This window comes from Lactuca serriola, chromosome 1, assembly GCF_051521515.1.
Source record: "Lactuca serriola cultivar US96UC23 chromosome 1, Lser_US96UC23_V15, whole genome shotgun sequence".
Lineage (NCBI taxonomy): Eukaryota > Viridiplantae > Streptophyta > Magnoliopsida > Asterales > Asteraceae > Lactuca > Lactuca serriola.
The window spans coordinates 194,426,116-194,432,115 of NC_136408.1; positions in this window are offsets into that span (position 1 = coordinate 194,426,116).

A 6,000-nucleotide genomic window follows, 5' to 3' on the forward strand; every position below is an offset into this window, starting at 1 on the left:
GAAGGAGAAGGATTCCTTTTATACCTGTAATCCGCTGAGCATGATCCCAATGGTTTCCTTTATCCCGTCTAGGACGACAGGACGTGGAGAAGTCCCATTGGTGGAGACGTTCCATTGGTGGATTGGCTTATTATAGAACGAAGATTGTCGTCTGGAGTTGGACCTGGGCGTGAGAGCATGAAACATTAGGGTCCTAGTGCGAGGCTGCGAGGGCGAGGACTCATCCCTGGCACTAGGCTGGTTAGCAACCGTTAGCTAGGTCATCCTAAAGATAGCAGCTCTGTTAACTTTAACGTATTCCTAAAGGGATATGTTAACATAGGTGATAAAAATTGACACGACATGAACCCGATACGAACTCGACACAAAATAAATGAGCTTGGATAAGATATTTCAACCCGTTTAAATAAACGGGTTGACACGACACAACACAAAAATTAAATGGGTAAACTTATGGTTGAGAATTTCAATTTGAATATGACTAAAAAATGATGCATTTATTTATATGCAAGTTTTTTGAGTTCTTTAAATAAACAAGAAAGATCCAAAACCAAAACCATAAGTAAAAGAAAACTTTTGGATTGAGTGGTTTTGTGATGTGGAAATGACGTAGCCATCTTGATTAAGACTTCATTTTCAGTTTTTCATTATCTCCTAAACTACACAATCCCTTTGGCCACTCTCTCATCGTAGTGATCTCTTCCTCCGCCTCCTCAGCTCATACTCTTTCCATTTTGTCATCTGAACTTGCTATGACTTTATCTATTCTGCCTCCCAACTATACTTTTTCATTTCCGCCTACTCAACTCTTACTCTTTCAACATTTTTAGTGTTTCAGACTCATATGCCAAGACATATTTTAAGGTATACCGTAACATGAAACACAACATGAACTCGACACGAAAATAAATGAGTTGACACGACACGATACGTTAGTTAAACGGGTCGGGTTAGGGGTAAACACTTTTAACCCGTTTACTGTTTCGACATGACACGAACCCACATGCTATGTCAACAAAAAATTGAAAACTAATATGAACTTGAAAAATAAAATAAAACAAATGAAATTAACAAGTTTCACAAAAATTGTATGGTAAAACTGAAAAAAAAATCCATACTTAGAACCATAAAAATTACAAACTTAATGGTATTTTTACAAGTTTTACTTTTAAAAAAAATAAAATGGATGATAAAAGATAAAAATGATAAAACTAGAAAGTTGAAGGAAAATTATGAGTTACACGAAAAACTTATTTACTAACTTTTTCTAATCCTTTTTTTTTCTTCTATTGTTACGTGAAAAAAAAACATCGACGTCATATTAACAAATGACTGGGTAATTTAAAAAGAGGAAATATCTATTAAAATTCAATTACTATACCTTAATTTACAAATACCTTAATTTACAAATAAGTCCTATACTAAAATTCGTTTACGAAAAACATAAAGTACCGGTAAAGTGACGATTTGATAATTTTTTCCGGTTTACCGGTTTTATTGCTGACTTGGATGTCTAGTCATTAAATGAGCAAGAGAAATCTCCATTAAAGTCTCATTATTTTACCATAATTTACGAATAAGTCCCAAACTAAAAGTGGTTTTATGAAAAAACATGAATTACCAGTAGAAATTGATGATTTTTTCATTTTCTCCCTATAATATCATTTTACCGGTTTCATTACTGACTTGAACGCCTAGTCATTAAACGATTTGATAAGATGAATCTGTTGGGTTATATAATGCTACATTTACTGTAAAACTTGATATCCTGCTGCATTGTGTATTTTTTGGAATACGAAATGCATCCATTGAAGACTACAATAATTATATAAATTAGCAACTTCATCATTTTTGAAGTTTATAAAAAATTTCAAATTGTCTATCTAATTTTAACCCAACAAATCCATCTGATCAGCTCATTTCCCGCCCTTTTTTCCTAGTAACTGTAACATCCGTATTTTCAGGTACTTTATTTTTTGATTCAATTTTGAAGTTTAAGGAGAGACTCGACGAGTCGGAGGCCTGACTCGCCGAGTTATGTCGGGTTGCCACGTGGATTTAATGAGTGGACTCGACGAGTCAGAGGACTGACTCGCCGAGTAGGTCTTGGGCAGAGAAAACCCTAAGTTTCGGGCCTATGGCCTATATAAGGACCTTATGACCTCCCATTTGCGGCCATATCTTCCTGAGAGCAACCCTAAAGAGTCTTTGAATGTGTATTGTTGGGCTGAAGTTCTGTTTTGTATTGCGTCTTTTGGGCTCGTAGATTAGCCTAGTATTCTCCGGTTTGGGCCTGTCCTACCGAGAGCCTTTTATGTATTGTATATAAGTTATCGCTTGCATGCATATTAGGTTAAGATTCAAGATTTCTGTTTTAGTGTTTCAGAGTTTACGATTTTGCTCTCTTGTAATCTTCCAATCCTTTACAGTTGATGTTCTTAATCGAGCTCTTCTAAGGATTTTGTTTAATCATTCGACACGTTTGATTCAAGCTGTTTGTTCTTATTATTTCGTTCTGCCTTGTTATTTATATTGTGTTCTTGCAGTTTCATATTCATATACTTGTTCATGATCTAATCGATCTTTATAGATTAAAAGTTATTGTTTTAATCGCATCAATTGGTATCAGAGCAGGAGGCTGTGTAATCGATACACTTCTTTTCTGTGAAAAAGATTTTCATTAGGGTTTTCCGCAATCATCGATATTTATTGAGCCGTCATCTTAATTGACGTATCTTAGTATTTATTGTTTTGCCCTAATCTGCTTTATTACAAGTCTGATCTTTGAACAGGTTATTACGATCATTATGGACGCAACGCAATCAAACCCTATTAATATTTCCAACAGCATTGGTTCGACGACAAAGATTCCAATCTTATACACCCATGACTATGAAGTATGGGCACATCATTTTGAAGATTACGTGATTGGATCGGAGGACAATGGTTTTCTCATATGGGAAGCCATTATCAATGGACCATTTTCTCATTCCGCGACATCCAGAGTTATTAAGACGCAAAAAGAATACAACGATTTGCTCAAGGACGTGACGAATATTGTGCAGGATGAGAAAGATAAATTCCAGTGCAATATTAAGGCACTAAGGTTGATCAGATTCTCCCTTCAGTCCGACACATTCAGACTAGTCAGCTCATGCACTACGGCGAAGGAAGTGTGGGATAGACTTCGCGAACTGTATTCAACAGACGAAGATCTTGAACACTCCATCCAAACCTTGCTTCTATCTGAGTTTGGAGAATTCAGGCAAGGGGCCGAAGAAACCGTGACCCAGACGTTTGATCGCTTCAATCATCTTCTCAGCAAGATGATCAAACACGACATTGAAAGGAAGCTCATCGAACAAAAGGTTACTTTTTTGAACGGACTGAGATCGGAATGGAGAGCAGTAGTTTCTACAGTCAAAGCCCATGAACAGTTTAAATCATACTCTTTGGCGAAACTGGTGGGTATTCTAAAGTCCCAAGAGAAGATTGTTGTTCAAGAGAAGAACGTTGTGTCCAGTCTTGGTTCGTTGGCCCTCCTATCTAAAAGTAAAGCCGTGATGGAGGATGAAGAGCTCAACTTGGAAGAATATGACCTCACAACTGAGGATTATGCCATGATGGTATCCAATCCTAAGAGGTTCATAAAGAAGAGATTCCCCAGCAACAAAAACCGAAACTGGCAGGGGAGTTATAACTCTGAAAAGGCAAACAATGAACCGAAGGCTGAGGAGTCCAAGAAGGAACCGAAGGCAGATGGCGATTCCGGAGTAAGTTGTTTTTACTGTGGTGGCAAGAACCACTATGCTAAGGACTGTGTTCTTAAAAAGATGGCTGAAAAGGATGACGGAAAGGATGAGGAAGCTGTGCTGCAGAAGAGATTGGATGAGTTGAGGAAGAAAAAGTCTACCGCTAACCCTTCTATTAATGCTCTTATTGTGCAGGGTTCGGTTAATAACGATGAGTTCGGTAGCACTGAAGTTTGGTCTACTGACTCAGAAGACGAAGAAGTGAGGAAGCCTACTCATGGAAAGGCTTATATGGCTAAGGAGGAAAGCAGTGGTGGAAAATGCTTCATGGTGTCAAGCGCATCTCAAATGAGGGGATACAATACCGATGGAGGAAGCAATGGACCGAAAGTGCAAGAAGATATGTGCTTCACAGCCAAACCACTCAGCCAACAGTTCAATGAGCTTGATGAACTGATAAAGAAGGTACAATCTGTTTTTATTTCATCTAAAGTACCATCATCCTCATATGAGAAAGAACTAAAAAACGTTAGCACAAGAATTTCTCATTTAGATAGTAGCTTAACTCAAACTAGAGTCACCAATTCTAACCTGACTGATCAATTAAGCAGGGTGGCGTCGAAGAGTGAGGAGCGGCGTATGTGGATTGAGTTAAAAGAGTCGGAATTAATTAAAGTCAAAGACGAAAACATTTATTTGCAGAGAGACAATTTGAAATTGTTAAAACAACGAAATGTTTTTTGTTTAATAGCTAAACGTTTATATTCCAATATTACTCAGCTGCACTTGGACTGTGAGATAGGCAAAAAGATCCACCGTATGATTTTACCATTCCTAGAATTTAAGGAGGATGAAATCGATGCTGAAGCTTACAATTGTGAGAGTGTGATTTCGTCTGATGATGTCAACCCAACTTATCAAATTGGACTGGACAAAATTGAGTCCTTCATTAAATCCAAAGACCATAAGGACATGCTCAAAAATCTGTTGGACGAAAATGATAGACTTAAACTGAGAACCGAAACCATACAAAAGTTTGACTCTCTAAATGCCAAAGTAAGCTCAGAAAATAAAATTGATGTTGAAAATGCATCTGAGCTTAACGAGGACGAAAACATGAGTGAAATTTCTGTAGAGGATACGGTTGACTGCTCAGAATTTGTGAAAAGCGAAACTGAAAACCACAAAAATCTTGTTTCTGAAAATTCTGTGGAATTCGCTAGATTGTCCCAACAAAAGTCCCCGAAATTAGTAGAAAAGGTTGTTGTCTATCAAAAGGTCAGAACCACTCCGAATCAGGTATACAAAGTGACTGGAGTAACCGAACATCAGACAGCTGAACTCACGGCTATTGTTAACGAAGACAATGCTGATGGCTGTGATGAGTTCTTCTGGGAAGCTCCTATTGACAATGGAAACGAAACCGTTGGCCTATCTGAAAGAACCTCTTGGATGAAGAAAGGGAGATACATACCTGAACCCTTGAACAAGCCTGATAATTTCTATGAACCAAGCACAAGTGGTACAAAAGACACTCCTCAAGAGGTTGATCATTCAGTAAAAGAAGACATTCCTTCAACGCCAACAGCTCGAAGTGAAACTTCATCAGATACTCCTTCCACTTCCTCAGGACAAACTGAATCTACTTCAGATATTCCCTCTGCTCCCTTGTTTCAAAGACAAACTCCTAAAGTTCAAAAGGAATCAGCAAAGGTTACATCAAAAGCGAAAGCGAACGTTCATCATCAACCTGAACAGATGAGGGATAAAAAGATAGAAAGGAACCTAAGATACAGGAAAAACCTTTCTGAAAGGAAACAATTCTGGCACTCCCAGAATGCATACTATTCACACAAGGACAAGAATCTGAAGTATGAAAATAATCTCGTAAGAAAGCACGATAATTCCAACAACCGAAAGCCAAGGTTCGGTTCGCAAGAAGATACCAACCGAAAGCCAAGGTTCGGTTCGCAAGAAGATACCAACCGAAAGCCAAGGTTCGGTTCGCAAGAAAATACCAACCGAAAGCCAAGGTTCGGTTCGCAAGAAAATTCTAACCGAAAGCAAAGGTTCGGTTCTGAAAAGGATTTCAACCGAAACCAAAGGTTCGGTTCCAAGAACAACTCCAACCGAACTCAGAGGTTCGGTTCTGAAGTCAGAAGAGAACAAGACTCAAAGGTTAAACCCTCCCACGATCAAAAGCAAAAGGGTCACCTAGAGTCATCAGCAAGGAAGACACCTCCATTCA